Source organism: Notamacropus eugenii, chromosome 5, assembly GCF_028372415.1.
Source record: "Notamacropus eugenii isolate mMacEug1 chromosome 5, mMacEug1.pri_v2, whole genome shotgun sequence".
NCBI classification, from domain to species: domain Eukaryota; kingdom Metazoa; phylum Chordata; class Mammalia; order Diprotodontia; family Macropodidae; genus Notamacropus; species Notamacropus eugenii.
In genome coordinates this window covers 389,728,316-389,747,175 of record NC_092876.1, presented here as the reverse complement: position 1 = coordinate 389,747,175, position 18,860 = coordinate 389,728,316, and the positions used below count along the sequence as shown (strand labels likewise).

Genomic DNA, 18,860 nt, shown 5'->3' with positions numbered 1-18,860 from the left:
GAAGAGCTAACTATAGTTTAGCTTCACACTGAAGCTTAACTTGGTCTTTTACTTTAAGCCAAAAACATCCATCCAAATAATTAAACCCTTCTTGGATCCATACTCATTTTGTATACTTGACTTTAGCATCAAGCCTGTATCATACAACGCATTCAAAGATGTGTGACATTTGACATGACACAGGCATGTCACAAATGCATCCCTGCTATGCCTCCTTGTTTTGACTAGAAGGATGTAGTACAGCATTTCCCCAATTGTACCTGGAGAAAAAATGTTATCTGTCTTTTTATTCTTTCCAAATAGTGGATTTCTTTTAAATTCCTAATTTTACACTCAGTTTATCTTAACAAAACTTTGTGATAGTTTTACCTAAGTATTTTTGACTATCAGAGATATAAGACATTGAGACAGAATCACCATCACTAATAATCCCTAAAAAAATTAAAGAGAACTATATCATCAAGGACAAGCATAATTTGCCACAAGGACAGTGGATGGGTAATTGAAGCAGTTATTGATGGCATACTACTACCATTACCAGATTTTCATTTCTTCTCTTCTCTTGGTTTTTATATCTCTTTTTCTCTTCTTAGACTCACAGAGGTTGATTTCCTCCCTTTTCCCTCAAATTTATTAATTTATTTATTTTCAGTTTTCAACAATCACTTCCAATGGGTTTTTCACATGCATTTCTACTAAACACATTTTCACATTATTCATGTTGTATAGCAGAATTAAAACAAATGGGAGAAACCATGAGAAAAACAAAGCAAAGGAGAAAATAATCTGCTTTTTTCTGTGTTCTGACTCCATAGTTCTTTCTCTGAATGTGGATGGCATTTTGCATCATGACCCTTTTGAAAATGTTTTAGGTCCTTGCTTTTCTGTGAAGGGCAAAGTATATCAAAAACAATCCTTGACCACGGTGGATGTTGCTGTATATAATGTTCTCCTGGCTCTGCTTTCACTCAGCATAAATTCACATAAGTCTTTCCAGGTTTTTCTGAAGTCTTCCTGTTCTTGATTTCTTATAGCAAAATAATATTCCATTACATTCATATACCACGATTTGTTCAGTCACTCCCCAATTGATGGGCATCTCCTTGATTTCCACTTCTTGGCCACCACAAAAGGAACTGCTATAAATATTTTTGTATATATGGCTACTTTTACCATTTCTATCATCTCTTTGAGATACAGAGCTAGTAGAGGTGTGTGCATTTTGGTTCCCCTTTGAGTATAGCTCCAAATTGCTCTCTAGAATGCTTGGATCAGCTCACAGTTCCACCAACAATGAATTAGTGTTCCAACTCTCCCACATCATCTCCAATATTCATCATTTTCCTTTTTGTCTTGTTAGCCAGTCTGATAGGTATGATGTGATACCTCACAGTTGTTTTGATTCGTATCTAATTAATAGTGATTTAGAGCATATTTTTTGTGTGACTACAGAGAGTTTTAATTTTTTCCCCTAAAAACCACCATTCATATCCTTCGACCATTTATCAGTTGGGGAATATCCTGTATTCTTATACATTTGACTCACTTCTCTAAATATTTTAGAAATGAGGCTTTTATTAAAGAAACCAGCTGTAAAAAATTCGTTCCCAGTTTTCTGCTTGCCTCCTAATCTTGGTTCCATTGTGTTTGTGCAAAAACTTTCCAATTTGATGCAGTTATCCATTTGGCATTTCAAAATATTCTCAGTCTCTTCTTTGTTCATAAATCCTCCATTCTCCTTAAAGTTGGCAAATATACTATTCCTTCCTTCCCTAGTTTATTTATGGTATCAACCTTTTGTAACAGTAAGCACCCCAACATAGACAGGGGGGCCTGCTATCACAAGTTCTTAGATCTACTTTCTTAAAAGGAAAGGCAACTTTTGAGGGGTTAATAATCACTTTAACAAAGCGCATGTATCATTCTTTTAATGAAGCATCTATATATCATTCACCTAGTTCAGGGGAGTCAGCACACTCAACTTCAAATAAAATGCAGAGAAATCAAAAATCAAAAGGCATAGCTTCCCCCACCTGACCACTGACAGGTCCAACTATCTGACAATAGTGACCAGAGAGGGAAGTACCAATATCTGTATTATCCAAGCTGGGGATGGGGGGACTCTTTAAGCAGCTTCCCAGAGTCCTCATCTGGCCAAACACTTCCAGTCAGTAAGACCCCAAAGGAAAACTTCACCTCTGAGTATTTAAAATTTTTTTAGAGCCAGAAGACATCACAACACCAGTATCTCACTAAGAAAAGTCATGGGCCTTCCCACAGATCTTATCTAATGAAACTCTCCTTAAGGGACAGGCCCATTAATGGGTGGAAAAGATCTTTAATCACATTAAAATAATTAACAATACAAATAAATATACTATTTCTACTTAAAAAAAAAAACTTGTTTCTGTACTTTACTCTTAGTAAAGACTCTTAATTGATAATGGCAAGTCAGAGGCACTTGATTATACTAAAACAGAAACAACAAAAGATCCTATTTTGCTTGCCATCACCCCTTCATACTTCAATCTTGTACCTACTTGGAATTTACTCTGGAATTGGTTTAGGCTACTTTCCACCACATTATTTTCCAGTTTCTCAGCAGTTTTTGTCAAACAGTGACCTCTTATCCCAGAAACTGGGGTTCTTGAGTTTATCAAACAGTAGACTGCTATAGTCATTGACTACTGTGTATTGTGTACCTAACCTATTCCACTGATCTACCCCATTTTTTTCTTAGCTAGTTCTTAGTGGTTTTGATGATTTCTGCTTTATAATACAATTTGAGATCTAAGTCACCTTCCCTAGTAATTTTTTCCATTAATTTCCTTGATACTCTGGACCTTTTGTTCTTCCAGATGAATTTTGATATTATTTTTTCTAGCTTTAGAAAATAATGTTTTGGTAGTTTGATTGGTATGGCAGTAAATAGGTAAATTTTAACTGAGGAAGAATTATCATTTTTATCATATTAACTCAGCCTACCCACAAGCAACTGGTGTTTTTCCAGTTATTAGATCTGACTTTATTTGTGTGAAAAGTATTTTGTAATTGTGTTCATAAAGTCCTTGGATTAGTTTTGGAGGTAGACTCCCAAATATTTCAGATATCTACAGTAGCTTTAAAAGGGATTAATCTTGCTGTCTCTTGATATTGGGCTTTGTTAGCATTAAATAGAAATGCAGATGATTTATGTGGGTTTCTTTTGCATCCTGCAACTATACTAAAGTTTATTATTTCAAGTAGTTATTTTTTTTTAAATTTAATCCAATGGGATTCTTTAACATACCATCATATTCTCTGCAGAGTGACAACTTGGTTTCTTCTTTGCCTATTCTAATTTCCTCTATTTCTTTTTCCTCTGTTATTGCTCAAGGTAACATTTCTAGGACAATATTGAATAACAGTGATGATAACAGACATCCTTGTTTCACAATAGGTCTTATTGGAAATGCATCTAGCTTAATCCTCCCTTTTCTCTTCCACTGAAAAAGATTTTTCTCGCCTCTTTTTTGAGAGATAATTTGTCCCATTTCATTTTCTCTCTCTCCCCTTAATTTTATTTTTTAGATAACATCTCTTCTTATTCACCTCAGCCTGTGCTCTCTGACTCTCTCTCTCTCTCTCTCTCTCTCTCTCTCTCTCTCTCTCTCTCTCTCTCTCTCTCTCTCTCTATATATATATATATATATATATATATATATATATATATATATATATATATATATATATATATGTACATATACATACATACTCACATACACACACGTGTGTGTGTGTGTGTGTGTGTATGTGTGATCCCTCTCAGTACCCAAATATTGAGAAAAGTCTCAAGAGTTACAAATATCATCTTTCCACGTAGGAACGTAAACAGTTCAACTTTAGAAAGTCCTTTATGATTTTTCTTTCCTGTTTACCTTTTCCTGCTTCTCTTGATTCTGGTGTTTGAAAATCAGATTTTCTATTCAGTTCTGGTCTTCTCATCAAGAATGCTTGAAAGTCCTCTATTTCATTGAATGAACATTTTTTTCCCCTGAAGTATTATATTCATTTTTGCTTGGTTGGTGATTCTTGGTTTTAATCCTAGTTCCTTTGACTTCTGGAATATCATGTTCCAAGCCCTTTGATCCCTTAAAGTAGAAGCTGCTGAATCTTGTGTTATCCTGATTATATTTCCACAATATTTGAATTGTTTCTTTTTAGCTGCTTGCAATATTTTCTCCTTGACCTGGTAACCCTGGATTTGGCTGCAATATGCCCAGGAGTTTCTCTTTTTGGATCTCTTTTAGGAGGTGATCAGCAGTTTCCTTCAATATTTACTTTGCCCTCTGATTCTAGAATATCAGGGTAGTTTTCCTTGATAATTTCATGAAAGATAATGTCTAAGCTCTTTTTTTGATCATGGTTTTCAGGTAGTCCCATAATTTTTAAGATCCATTTTCTAGAGCAGGTGTTTTTCTGAGATATTTTCTGTTTTCTTCTATTTTTTTCATTCTTTAGATTTTGTTTTATTAATTCTTGATGCTAATTCTAATTTTTAATAAATTAATTTGTTCAGCTAACTTTTGTACCCCCTTTTCCATTTTTCCATTTTTTTTTTCCTTTTAAGGAGTTATTTTCTCCAGTTTGGTTTTGAATCTCTTTAACCATTTAGCTGATTTTACTTTTTAAGGAGCTATTCTCTTCAGTGAATTCTTTTTTTCATCATTTTTAAAATCACTGATCAAGATTTCTTCTACGTCTCTAATTTGACTTTTAAAATCCTTATTGAGCTCTTCCAAGAATGCTTTTTGGACTAGAGACCAGTTCACATTCCCTTTTGAGGTTTCAGATGTAAGTATGGTGTCAACCCTGTTGTCCTCTGAACTCACATTTTGATCTTCCTGGTCACCATGGTAATATTTTGCGGTCTTTGCTTTTCTAATTTGCTTCTTGCTCATGGTGATTGCCTTTTTCCCAGTTTTTAAAGTGGATCTCTGCTTCTGGGGCACAGGGGGCTCTCTGTTCCATGTTTCTTATACTGGGAGCTAGGGGTCTGGTTACTACTTTGTGTGCTGTGGCCTCTGGTTCTTTCTGTTAGAAGCTATATAGTGTTGCAGCTTACCTGCTGCTGAATTGGCCAGTGTGTACCAAGAGGCCAGGTGAAGTCTGACTTTCCCTAGGATCACATTGAAGCTCCTGGTGTGAGGTGGGGGGATGGGTTGTCTGGCCACAGGATGTCTTCTTCTCTCCTAGGGCTGTGCTGGAGCACAGGCAGTCTCAACAGCTGGTGGACCCCTGTCTGCACTGGCATCTGTTAAGGCACACCTGGGCTCCTGATATTGATGCTTCAGTCCCCTTCAGTCTGTGGGATGATAGAGGAGTAGCCTGTATTGTTACTACAGCCCCATGCTTCTCTCTCACCCAGTTCTTCCTGATTCCCATTTTGTGCTGAAAGGTTTGGGAATTGCTATCTGATTACTCAGAAGACCCCTGGGTCATCCCCCTCTGCTATGCCTGACTCTATTCTAGTGCAACCTATGAGCTCTTTCCCTGCTGTTGATCCCCCCACTCCAAGTAATAGACTTCTTAGGATCCTTCTGTACTCAGGTTAAGTGCCACTTTTTCTCTGAGAAATATTTACATTCTCCTAGTTCATATTCTCCTCCTCTTAGTAAATGACTTCATACTTACTTCATGTATATTTTGTATATATTTATCTGTGTTCATATTATTTACAATCAACAGACTACAAAATCCCTGAAGGCAGAAGCTATCTTTTTTTTAACTTTGTATTACCAGTACCATGAATACAGGACAGGTAGGCAATCCAGCAGATATAGAGCTGGACCTGGATAGAGTCAGGAAGAATTCTCATGCTGAGTTAATATCAGTCCTCAGATAGTTATCAACTGTGTGATTCTGAACAAATTACTTAACTCTATTTGCCTCAGTTCCCTCATCTGTAAAATCAGCTGCAGAAGGAAATGATAACTTATCTTTGCCAAGAAAACCCCAAATGGGGTCATGAAGATTTAAACATGACTGACAAATGATTAAACAGCAAAAACACCAATAAAAGCCTGAGCTGTCATAGCAAATTTTAAATAACTGTCAAATGAATAACTAGATAACTTCATGTTTTCAATTCCAGGTCTCTTTAACCCACATTAATATTATACAACAAAGTCTCTTCTGAATATTCTTCACTCAAGTTTCAGGTAATAGTAGAGTTAGAAGTTAGAAGCAGGGTTGGAGAGAGAAGGTAAAGTATAAAGGAAAAGGAAAAGTCACAAATTTAGAGACTTAGTCCCCCTTACAAATCAAGTACTTCTCTCCCAAAGATTTGGGGAAGATGGTGGTATGTTACAATGTAGAAGACATTGGTTCACTACACACACACATACATACACACACACACACACACACATAAAAGAAAAACAAAATCTGGGAGGTGAGTGCTATTATTATTGCCCAGATAAGTAAATTGAGATGGAGTTTAAATGACTTGCCAAGGATCTCATAGCTATTAAGTGACTGAGGCATAATTTCAGTATTAAATATTGACATCAAATATTTCTAACTCCACAGTATCACCTAGTGCTCAATTATTATGCTATTTAGTTGCCTTTGAAATGAGAACTCTATCAGAAAAAGAAAGCGATGGAAAGATTCTTTATCCCAATGATTTTTTTTTAATCTTAACTTTATTAGATTTTTTTTTGCAAAACCTTTTTTATTTTATGAAATAAAAATTTATCATTTTTGTCTTCTATGGTCTTCTCATCTTTGGTTATATTCTATTCTTCTGATGGGTTTTTTTTTCATGTTTCTCTAAATTCTTTGGGATATGGCTTTTTACATCTAAACGTATACATTTGGTGCTTTTCTTGGCATAAATTGTCAGATACTTGTATAAATCATTCTTTTCTATATTGGTGTTCAATTTTCCTGATAATTTTTGTCAAATACTGAGTTCTTATTCCACTATCTGGCCTCTTTGTTTTTATCAAACAATAGACTACAAGATTCATTTGCTTCCATATGTTGGGTATGTAATCTGCCCAGAGACGGATCCCTTTTTTTTTCATAGTAACATTATTGCTTTGTAGCATAGATCTAGTACTGCTAGGCCATATGAAAGAGGACTTCAACAATCTTTTCTCTATAAGGTATCTACTTGAAACCTAAGTAGTCATACTGAGATAGAGTGAGATGTTAGAGTAGAATCTATTCTGCTTTAGATAAACTCAAAAAAAAAAAAAAAGCCAGGGTAATAACCATGACTTCAGGCCAGACAATAGTAAAATTAAACACTGTAAAAAAGGACAGAGTTCAATCACTATAACTTTTAAGGCAACATAATCAATCAGTATAAGTACAGACACAAGGCAAGATAGTCTTCACATAGAAAACTTTAACTAAATTGCAGAAAAAAGTAGGAAAATTGTATTAGGGAATGTTGATATAATGCTTACAATTTTAAGCAAATTTTACCAAAATAAGCAAAAAATTACATACCTGATTAGAACTTTAGGAATATTAAGGAAGGTAGATTTCTAGGAATTAATGATGGAAACATAAAAGTTTATGTATTCCTGAGCCATTTATTGCACTTTTACAAAAGTTGGCCATGAATTGAGGCATTAAAATATCATTAAAAAATCAGAAAAGCAGAAATCTTTACAACATCCTTTACTGACTTCAGTGTCATAAAAGTTCTATTAAATAAAGAGATATCTTTTTTTAAATTTTAATTTATTTATTTTTTTGTTTTCAACATTCATTTTCACAAGATTTTGAGTTGCTTTTTTTCTCCCCATCTCTCCCCTCCCCCACCCCAAGACACCATGCATTCTGATTGCCCCTTTTCCCAATCTGCCCTCCCTTCTATCACACCCTTCCCTTCCCTTATGCCAATTTTGTCTCTATTCTTGTAGGGCAAGATACATTTCTATACCCCATTATCTGTACTTCTTATTTCTCAGTTGCATGCAAAAACAATTCTCAGCATTTGTTCCTAAAAGTCTGAGTTCCAACTTCTCTCCCTTCCTTCCTCCTATCCCCACTGAGAAGACAAGCAATTCAATATAGGCCAGATGTGTGTAGTCATGCAAAATACTTCCATAACAGTCATGTTGTGAAAGGTTAGCTATATTTCCCTCCATCCTATCATGTTCCCATTTATTCTATTCTCTCTTCTGACGTTGACATTCCCCAAAATGTGTTTGCTTCTAATTATTCCCACCTTTCACTTGTCCTCCCTTCTATCATTCCACACCTCACTTATCTCTCCTAATTTCTTGTAGTGTAAGATACAGTTTGACACCAAATTGAGTGTGGATGTTATTCCTTCCTTAAACCAATGTGGTGAAAGTGAGCTTCACTTTTTTCCCTCTCACCTCCTGCCATTTTCCCCTCCATTGAAAATGCTTTTTCTTGCTGCTTTTATGAAACATAATTTGCCCCATTTCATTTCTCCTTTTCTTTTTCCAGTAGATTCCTCCTTCACTCCTTAATTTTATTTTTTGAGATATAATCCCTTCCTATTCAACTTACCCTGTACCCTCTATCTATATGTGTGTGTATGTATGTATGTATGTATGTATGTATGTATGTATATAATCCATCCAACTATCCAAATATTGAGAAAAGTTTCAAGAGTTAGAAATATTATCTTTCCATGTAAGAATGTAAACAGTTCAACTTTAGCAAACCCTTTATGATTTCTCTTTCATGCTTCTCTTGATTCTTGTGTTTGAAAGTCAAAATTTCTATTTAACTTTGATCTTTTCATCAAGAATACTTGAAAGTCCTCTATTTCAATGAATGAACATTTTTCCCCTGAAGTATTATTCTCACTTTTCCTGGGTAGGTGATTCTTGGTTTTAATCCTAGTTCCTTTGTCTTCTGGGATATCATATTTAAAGTCCTTCAGTTCCTTAATGTAGAAGCTATTAGATCTTGCTTTATCCTGGTTGCATTTCCACCACACTAGAATTGTTTCTTTCTGGTTGCTTACAATATTTTCTCCTTTACCTGGGAACTCTGAAATTTGGTTACAATATTCCTAGGAGTTTTCTTTTTCAGATCTCTTTTAGGAGGTGATCAGTGGGTTCTGTCAATATTTACTTTACCCTCTGCTTCTAGAATCTCAGGGAAGTTTTCCTTGATAATTTCATGAAATATGATGCCTAGGTGCTTTTGTTGATCATGGCTTTCAGATTGTCCCATAATTTTTAAATTGTCTCTCCTGGATCTATTTTCCATGTCAACTGTATTTCCAATGAGATATTTCACATTTTCCTCTATTTTTTCATTCTTTTGTAATTTCTTCATTTCTCATAAAGTCATTAGACTCCATCTGTTCCATTTTCATTTTTAAAGAGCTATTTTCTTCAGTAAGCTTTTGAACCTCCTTTTCCATTTGGCTAACTATTTTTTAAATCATTTTTCTCCTCGTTGGCTTTTTGGATCTCTTTTGTCAATTGAGTTAACCTATTTTTAAAGGTGTTATTTTCTTTAGCATTTTTTTGAGTCTCCTTTAGCAAAGTATTGACTCGCTTTTCATGATTTTCTTGCATTGCTCTTATTTGTCTTCCCAATTTTCTCCCACCTATCTTATTTGATTTTCAAAATTTTTTGAACTCTTCCATGGCCTGTGGCAATTGCATATTTTTTTTGGAGGTTTTAGATGCAGAAGCCTTGACTCTTATGTCTTCCTGTGATGGTATGCATTGTTCATTCTCATTCAGAAGGATGAAAGAAAATACCTGTTCACCAAGAAAGTAACATTCTATATTATTATTTATTCCCTTTTGGGGGTATTTTCCCAGACAGTTATTTGATTTTTGAGTCCTTTGTCAAGTGGAGGGAATACTTTGGGGAACTATAAGTTCTCAGTCCTTCTGAGGTAGCACAATCAAAGGAGAGGAGTTTACTCCTCTACTGGCCAGTGCTGTGGTCTGGGAGCAACCGCAAATACTCTTCTGCCCAGGAACTACAAGTAGAATTCTCTCTCCAGAGCCTCCATCAGCTTCACCACACCTGCACTCCTCCTCACCCCAAGCCAGCCACTCAGGACTGTGATCCAGATCAGCAGCTTGATTCTCCTGGGGCTCTTAATTGTGAGGGCTCATGAAATGGATGCTGCTTCCTCAGTAACCTCTGCCAGGGGCCAGTGCCAGACCAGACTCTCACCTAGGTAAAATAGCTTTCTCACTGACCTTTGAAGCTATCTTTGGTGTTTGAGGGTTGAGAAACCTGGGAACCACAGCTGCTGCCCATGATTCCAGGCCTAGAAGCCTGCTCTAGTCCTGTCTATGTGGCCAAGGCTGGGCTGCACTCCACTCTAAGCCTGGTGGGAAAGACATTTGCTGTAGGCCTTCCAGGCTGCCTTAGGCTGGAAATCTCTTTCACTCTGTCGTTTTGTGGCTTCTGCTGCTCTAGAATTTGTTTAGAGCCATTTTTTCAGGTGTTTTCTGAGCTATGGAAGGAGAGCTACAGAAGGTCTGTCTTTCTACTCTGCCATCTTGGCTCTGCCCACCAATAAAGAGATATCTTAAAAATATTTGAAGAAAGAGTTGAAATTAATTATAAACTAAACAAAAAGTTATTAATTCCCAAAAGAAGTATTCAAAACATTAAAAATAAAGATTACCAAAATAAATGGCAATAGAATAAAATACCAAATTATATGTTTTAAAGCAGCTCTTAAAGTTAGTTTGTACTTCTAAACAATTTCATAAAGAAAGAACAAATAAATAAGATTGACTTGGAACTTTTAAAACAAACAACCAAGAAAAATAACTAAACAATCCTTCATTTTAATACCAAAGTAGAAATCCTTAAAAGGAATTCAAAGGATGGTCAAAGGATATGAACAGGCAGTTTTCAGAGGAAGAAATTATAGCTATCTATATTCATATAAAAAAATGCTCTATGTCACTATTGATTAGAGAAATGCAAATCAACACTACTCTGAGGTACCACCATTGTACCTGTCAGAGTGGCTAACATGACAAAACAGGAAGATGATAAATGTTGGAGAAGAGGTGGGAGAGTTGGAACACTGATTCATTGTTGATGAAACTATGTGCTGATCCAATGATTCTGGAGAGCAATTTGGAACTATCCCCAAAGGGCTACAAAAATGTGCATGCCCTTTGACCCAGCAATACCACTTCTAGAACTGTATCGCCAAGAGATCATAAAAATGAGAAAAGATCCCACATGTACAAAAATATTTATAGTAGCTCTCTTTGTGGTGACCATCAAGGGGATGCCCATCAATTGGGGAATGGCTGAATAAATTGTGGTATGTGAATGTAATGGAATTTTATTGTGCTATAAAAAATGATGAACAGGAAGATTCAGACAGACCTGGAAAGACTTATATAAACTGATGCTGAGTGAAAGGAACAGAACCAGGAGGACTTTATACACAGCAACAAGCACAGCGCACGAGGACTTTTTCTGGTAGACTTAAAACTTCATTGCAATGCAAGTACTTAAAAAAATTCCCAGTGATCTCTTAAGGCAAAATGCCTTCCACATGCAAAGAAAGAAGCACGGAAGTCAATTGCAGAATGAAGCCAAACATTTTTGTATTATGTTTTGTTTTGCTTTATGATTTCTCCTATTCATTTTAATTCTTCTATGCAAAATGACTGAAATGAAAATGTATTTAATAAAAATGTATTGTAGAACCTATATAAAATTGTATACCATCTCAGAGAGGGAGTGGGGAAGAAGGGAGAAAGGAGGGTTAGAGAGGGGGAAAATATCTAAGATATATGGAAGTGATTGTAGAACAATGAAAACAAATAAAATAATTTAATGAAAAAAAGAAATTCAAAAGAGATATTAAGAAAGTTCAAAGTTATGATAAGATTGTTAGATTGAAAAACAAAAAGGATATTAAAATGCTAAAAAATAAAAGTTAAAATATTATGAAAATAAATAAATAAATTTTTTTGTATCAAAAATGAATGAAGAGTGAAATTATCAAAATGAACAAAAAATGAAGAGGAAACAAATCAACTTATCATGAGTTACATCTTCAAAAACTGTAATTAGATGAAATGAAAGAAGAAAAGTTAAAAAAATGAATAATAATGAAATTAAGAATTGAAAAACTAAGTGACTATCCAAAGAAGAAATTCAATAAGTCATAGAAGAACAACCCAAGCAGGGGAGGAAACTCCAGGACTAGAGGGATGTACAAGTGAATTTTATCAAATATTATGCATCATGAAAAACAAGAATAAAATGTGTAACAAACTCTTTTTATTATAAAAAAAGTGGTCTTCCTTTTCAGCCCGCTCCCCCCTCCTCCCCCAAGGGCTGCTCTGGCTGCATCGTTCGTTCTCACACCGAGCTCCGGGCCCCCGCAGCGCTAGCACCGCCGCCACCACCCTCCTGCCGCCACCATGATCATCTACCCGGACCTCATCAGCCATGATGAGATGTTCTCTGACATTTACAAGATCCAGGAGATCGCGAACGGGCTGTGCCTGGAGGTGGAGGGGAAGATGGTCAGTAGGACAGAGGGTACCACTGATGATTCACTCATCGGTGGAAATGCCTCTGCTGAAGGTCCTGAGGGTGAAGGAACTGATCCCACTATAATCACTGGAGTTGACATAGTAATAAACTATCATCTGTAAGAAACCAGTTTCACAAAAGAATCCTACAAAAAGTACATCAAAGACTACATGAAATCAATCAAGGGCAGACTTGAAGAACGTAAGCCAGATAGAGTAAAACCTTTTATGACGGGAGCTGCAGAACAGATCAAACACATCCTTGCTAATTTTAAAAACTATCTGTTCTTCATAGGTGAAAACATGAATCCAGATGGCATGGTGGCTCTCTTGGACTTCCGTGAAAATGGTGTGACTCTATATATGATTTTCTTTAAGGATGGTTTGGAAATGGAGAAATGTTAACAAATTCAGCTGATTACTTTGAGTCGCCTGTCATAACTGGCTGCTGCTTTTTGTCATCTACACACCACCAGAACTTGGACAAATTTGGACTGATGTCATCTTGAGCTTTATTCATTTAATTTTGACCTTGATTTATTTGGAGTGGAGGCATTGTTTTTAAAAACATGTCATGTAGGTTGTCTAAAATAAAAAGCATTTAACCCCCCCCCCCCCCAAACAAAAAGTGGTCTTGATATCTAAATCATGGATAGGCAAAGCAAAAAGAGAAATCTGTACACTACTATCCCTAAAGAATAATTATATAAGATACTAAATTGAATATTAGCAAATAATCTAAAATAGAGTTCTCATGACCTTATTGGTTTATACTATAAGTATAGAATTGGTTCATTATAGTTAAAACTATAAATATAACAGACCAAAATAATAAAAATATTAAAGGTAAATTACTATATCAATGGATTCCAAAAATATCTTGGACAAAATCCAATAGCCATTTCTGATAAAAAAAAAAGTTAGAAGGAATAGTAAAAAATGGCCTTTAAGTTGGCATCATGAATAGCATGTTTTCAATTCAGAAGCAATCCTTTCTATTAAATGGATAAATGTTGGAAGTCTTTCCAATAAGATCAGGATAAACAAGGATGTCTAGTCTGACTACAATTTTTCAATATAGTTCTAGAAATGATAATTATAACAATAAAACAAGAAAAATAAATCATGGGAATAACCACTGTCAAAGAAGAAATAAAATTCTTTCTGGTTGTAGATAATAAGATGTTTGTTCAAAATTCAAATGAATTTATTAATGTAATAATTCATCAAGGTTATAAGATATAAAATTACTTCACATAAATCATAAGCAATAATATGTATTATCAGCAAATCCAAGCGAGAAGAGACAGGAAAATAAATCTCAGGTGAAATAGCTATATAATGTGTGTAATGTTTGCGAATCTCTGTATCAGTATAAATGAGAATTAGATAAAAGCAAATACAAAATACATTTTACAGAAATACATACTCAAATAATTAAAGCACTATCACTTTCTTATAACTGTCATACTAACAAAATAAAATAACTTTGCTATCTAAATAATTTAGCCCATTTGGTCTCATACCAATTAAATCACAAAAGTATTATTTTTGTGGACCTAGAAAAAATAATAACAATATTAATCAGAAAACACAAAAGTTCAAGAGTAACATGTGAAATACTGAAAAACATGGTTTAACAAAGATCCTATCCACACTAGATCTCAAAATATACTACAAAGTACTACTGTTCAAAATAATTTAATACTGGTGGAAAATAGCTATACCAAACAGTGGATATAATTAAAATCAGTGGATATAATTTTAAAAAAATATACAAAAAGAAATAGAATAGTGCCAGGGTGCAGGGTGTGTTCAAGTAGGACCAGTACCTTTGGTGTGATGACTGCGAGCCCTTGTCGGGGCTCTTTCCACCTTTGGTGTTCATCTGTTCCACCCAACTCTCACCAGTGGCTCCATGAAGCGGTGGCATATACAGCAGCCACATCCTGGTAAACAGTTTAGGCAGACAGGCCCAAATAGGCTGAAAGAAACCAAGGGGTCTCAAACTGATTGGTGAGTTAGGGGGGTGAAGACTTCCTTTGCAGGAATGGGTGGATGAGAACAATTTGTTCCAATGGCCATGAAGGCAGCTGAAGCAGGTAATGTGGACTGCTTAGAGCTTGATTGGAGGCTGAAGATGCCAAAGTCATCCATTGCATCTTAAGCCATCACCAACCTTCTTGACTCTGTCCTGCCACTGGACTGTGATGACTCTGGTGGAGAAAGTGAGGCTGATGGCTTTGTGCAACACTGCCTCACTTAAATTCAATTTATGCACAAATCAAAAGACATCCAAAAAAAAGAATAGTGCCCAATATTTCATACACCCAAATATCCTGGGATAAGGATTCACTATTTGAATAAAAAGAAACTATTAAGAAAGTTACAATATAGTCTGGCAGAAATAAACATTAGAGAAACATCTCAAATAATGTAACAAGGTAAGTTCCATGTTTATTCATGGCCTAAACATATAGTGTAATATTATAAACAAATTAAAGGAAAAAAGGAGAAAATGCACTTTACATAAATGGATAGGATGATAGAGCATGATCAGAGATCATGATCAAAGAGATGATCATGGAAGACTAAATAGACATGTTTAATTACACAAAATGTAAGATTCCACAGAAACAAAATAAATGCAGTTAAAATAAGAAGGAAAATATATGGTTGGGGAAAAAACTTTGTGACAAATTTCACATATAATGACCACATGTTCAATATCCATGCAAGATTACATATATGTGAGCAACAAAGCAAGTGACTAAAAATTATAATATCCATTTCCCAACAGACAAAGAACATGCACAGTTTTCAAAGAACTCCAAGTTATTAAAATTATATTAAAATGATCCAAATCATTAATAATCAGAGAAATTCAAATGAAAAGAACTCTGAGTTTCTACCTCATATCCATCAAATTAGAAAAGATGAGAGAAAAATGGAGGGGGGGGCAATGCTTGAATCTCCCTCTCATCTCAATTTGTTCAAAGAGGAAAGATATATAGATAGAAATAGATATATTCCCTCTTTGTACGTGTGTATATACAAACACACTTAAATACATACACTTTTGGCTATAGAAATCTATCTTACCCAATAAAGAAGTGTGAACTAGGGGAAGACAGTTGTTGAATGAAAGACAGACTTTTCAGGAAGAAGAGGATAAAAAGAGACAAAGGCAAGGATAAACAAAGAAAAATGAGATGGAGGAAAACAAACAGTGATCATAAATATGGTTGTGAATGAGATGAGCCAACCCAAAGAATAGAAATGCATAGCAGAATATATTTGAAACCAGAACCCATTAATATGTTCCCGGATATATACTTGGAACAAAAATGCACATTTGTTATTTTCTGTTATTTCAGTTGTGTCCAACTCTTTCTTACTCTATCTGGAGTTTTATTGGCAGAGTTACTAGAGTGGTTTGCCATTTTCTTCTCTAGTTCATTTTACAAATGAGGAGCTGAGGTAAACAGGGTTAAGTGATTTATGTAGGGTCACACAGCAAGTAAGGGTCTAATGTCAGATTTGAACTCGGGAAGATAACTCTGATTTCAGACTTGACACTCTATGCACTGTGCCACATAAAAAGTTGAAATAAACGATTGGAACAGAGTCTATTATTGTTCAGCTTAGGTGAAGAGGGCAGGGGTGACAAGTATGATCCCAGGCAAAATTAGACCTAATTGGAAGAGATAATAAGGGAAACTACATTTTGCTAAATTGTATCATAGAAAATGAAGCAATATCAAAGTCTTAATTTCTCAAATATATAAAGAAGTGACTCAAAGTTTTAAAGGTGAAAGCCATTCTCCAAGTGACAACTGTTCAGAGAATGTGGAGACTGTTTTGAGAAGAAAAAATCAAAGCTATCTATAGTCATAAAAAATGCTATAAATCACTGTTGATTAGAGAAAGGTACATGAAAACAACTCTGAAAGTAAACCTCACACATATCAGAAATGATAAATGCAGGAGGGGATCAGGGAAAGTAATGCACACTAATGAATTATTGGTGGAGTAGTGACTTGATTATAATATTCTCGAGAACACTCTTGAACTATGCCCAAAGAGGTCTAAATCTGTGTACACTCTTTGATCCACCAATACCACTACTAGGTCTATACAGAAAAGAGAACAAAGAAAGAAAAAGGACCTATAAGAACTAAAAAATTTATGGCAGTTCTTTTTGAAAATTTAGGGGATGTTTATCAATTGATAAATGGCTGAACAAGTTGTGGCATGTGATTTTGATGGAGTACTACTGTGTTATAAGAAATAATGGGGGATGATTTCAGAAAAATAAAAGCAACAACATGGAAATAACTATATGAGCTGATGCAAAGATAAATAAGAAGAAATGGGAACTTACTGTGTGTGTGTGTTTGTGTGTGCAAAGTAATAGCTTATTGTAATGATGATCAACTATGAAAAACTTGGCTACTCTGAGCAATGCAGTGATCCAAGACAATTCCAAAGGATTCATGATAAGAAAAAAATGTTATCCATCTCCAGGGAACTGATGAACTCTGAGTGCAAATTGAATTATAATTTTCTTGCTTTTAAAATTCTTTTGTGTGTGATATGTCTAATATGGAATTATGTTTTACATTATTTCATATGTAATTGATAAAATGTGGCCTTCTCATTGGCTGGATGAGGAGTTGGAAGGAAAGAGAATCTGGAAGCCATTTAAAAAAATTTTTTTTGATGTCATTTTTAAAAGAATAATAAATAAGAAAAATAAAGAAAAAAGATAAAGATAATTTTCATAATTTAAGATGAAGATAGAGTTCTAGATTAGTGTAATGACAGAGAAATTTTGTATCTCAGACATCAGCAATAAGCAGAATTTGATTTATTGTTCTGTTGATTTCTTAAGAAAATGTCAGTAATGTAGAACGTGTGTGTGTGTGTGTATGTGTGTGTGTGTGTGTGTGTGTGTGTGTGTGTGTGTGTGTGGTTTCCCTGTACCTCATCCACGTCATGAAACATTTAGTAGCATACACCCAAATTGCACTAGAAGCGTTGCTTTAAGTCAGCTGGAATTCAATAGAAAACTCAGAGAATAAAGTCATCACTAAACTGATAAAATGACAGCTATAGACTGCAAAATAATAATACTGGTGTTTACATGTCACTTTAAATTGATTTAGTCAATCAGTAGCATTTCCATCTATAAGTCAAGCTTCTCCATATTTATTTGCATTTTTTGGGTAAAATTAAAAAGGACACAGTTAACTGCTAAAAGAAAACTTAAATATATAAGGAATTGATTCAAATTTATAACAAAAATACAAGCAACATTTCCTAATTGATAAATGGTCAGAAAATATAAACAGGTGGTCATCAAAAGAAGACATACAAGCTGCAATCAGTCATATTGGGCAGCTAGGTGGTGCAGTGGATACAGCACCAGTGCAGGAGTCAGGAGGAGTCAGGAGGACTTGAGTTCACATCTTACCTCAGGTACTTGACACTCACTAGCTGTGTGACCTTGGGCAATCACTTAACCCCAATTGCCTCATCCCAGGTCATCTCCAGTCATCCTGATGAATATCTGGTCACTGGATTCAGATGGCTCTGGAGGAGAAGTGAGGCTGGTGACCTGCACAGCCCTCTCTCACTCAAAACAAAGTCAAGTGCAAGTCATGTCATTATTTCTCTGATGGCATGGTCTTCTTCGGCAACAAAGGATGAAAACACACACATTAAAAAAATATGTTTCAAATCACTAGCAATGAGATAAATTCAAATTAAAGCAAAACTGGCTCCACCTCAGAGCCAATAGTTTGGTGAAAATGGCAAAACAATAAATACTGAGTGACTATAGGTGGAAAAACACAATAGCATGTGATGGTGCAAAGAGGTCTAGCACTTCTGGAAAGCTATGTGAAACCATGACCCAAAAATCACTAAATTACAGGCATATTCTGGTTTTCTTTTCTTTCCTATCTGTGTCCCTATAACTCAAAAATATCAAAGAAAACAAAGTACCCATATGTAGAAAAATATAGCAGGAGAACAAAGAGAACTGTATAATAACAAAAATATAAATACAAAGAAATTTCAGAGAATGATTAGTGTAATGACCAAATATAATTTTAGAGGAGTAATGATGAAGCTGCAGCAGTTTTCTGGGGCAGTGGATAGAGAGTTGGGTCTTGACTCAGGATGATCTGGTTTTAAATCTTTACTTTGACATTTACTAGCTGTGTTACCCTGGGCAAATCACTTAACCTTGTTTGACTCAGTTCTTCATTTCTAAAGTGAGGTGGAGGAAGAAATGGCAAATTACTCTGGTATCTTTGACAAGAAAACTTG

The 18,860-nt window shown here is 35.1% G+C and overlaps 1 pseudogene; it reads left to right on the top strand.

The window, feature by feature from the left end:
• Window positions 1–12,390: 12,390 nt before the first annotated feature.
• LOC140503056 (translationally-controlled tumor protein-like) lies at window positions 12,391–13,133 on the top strand (annotated as a pseudogene).
• The last annotated feature ends 5,727 nt before the right edge of the window (window positions 13,134–18,860 follow it).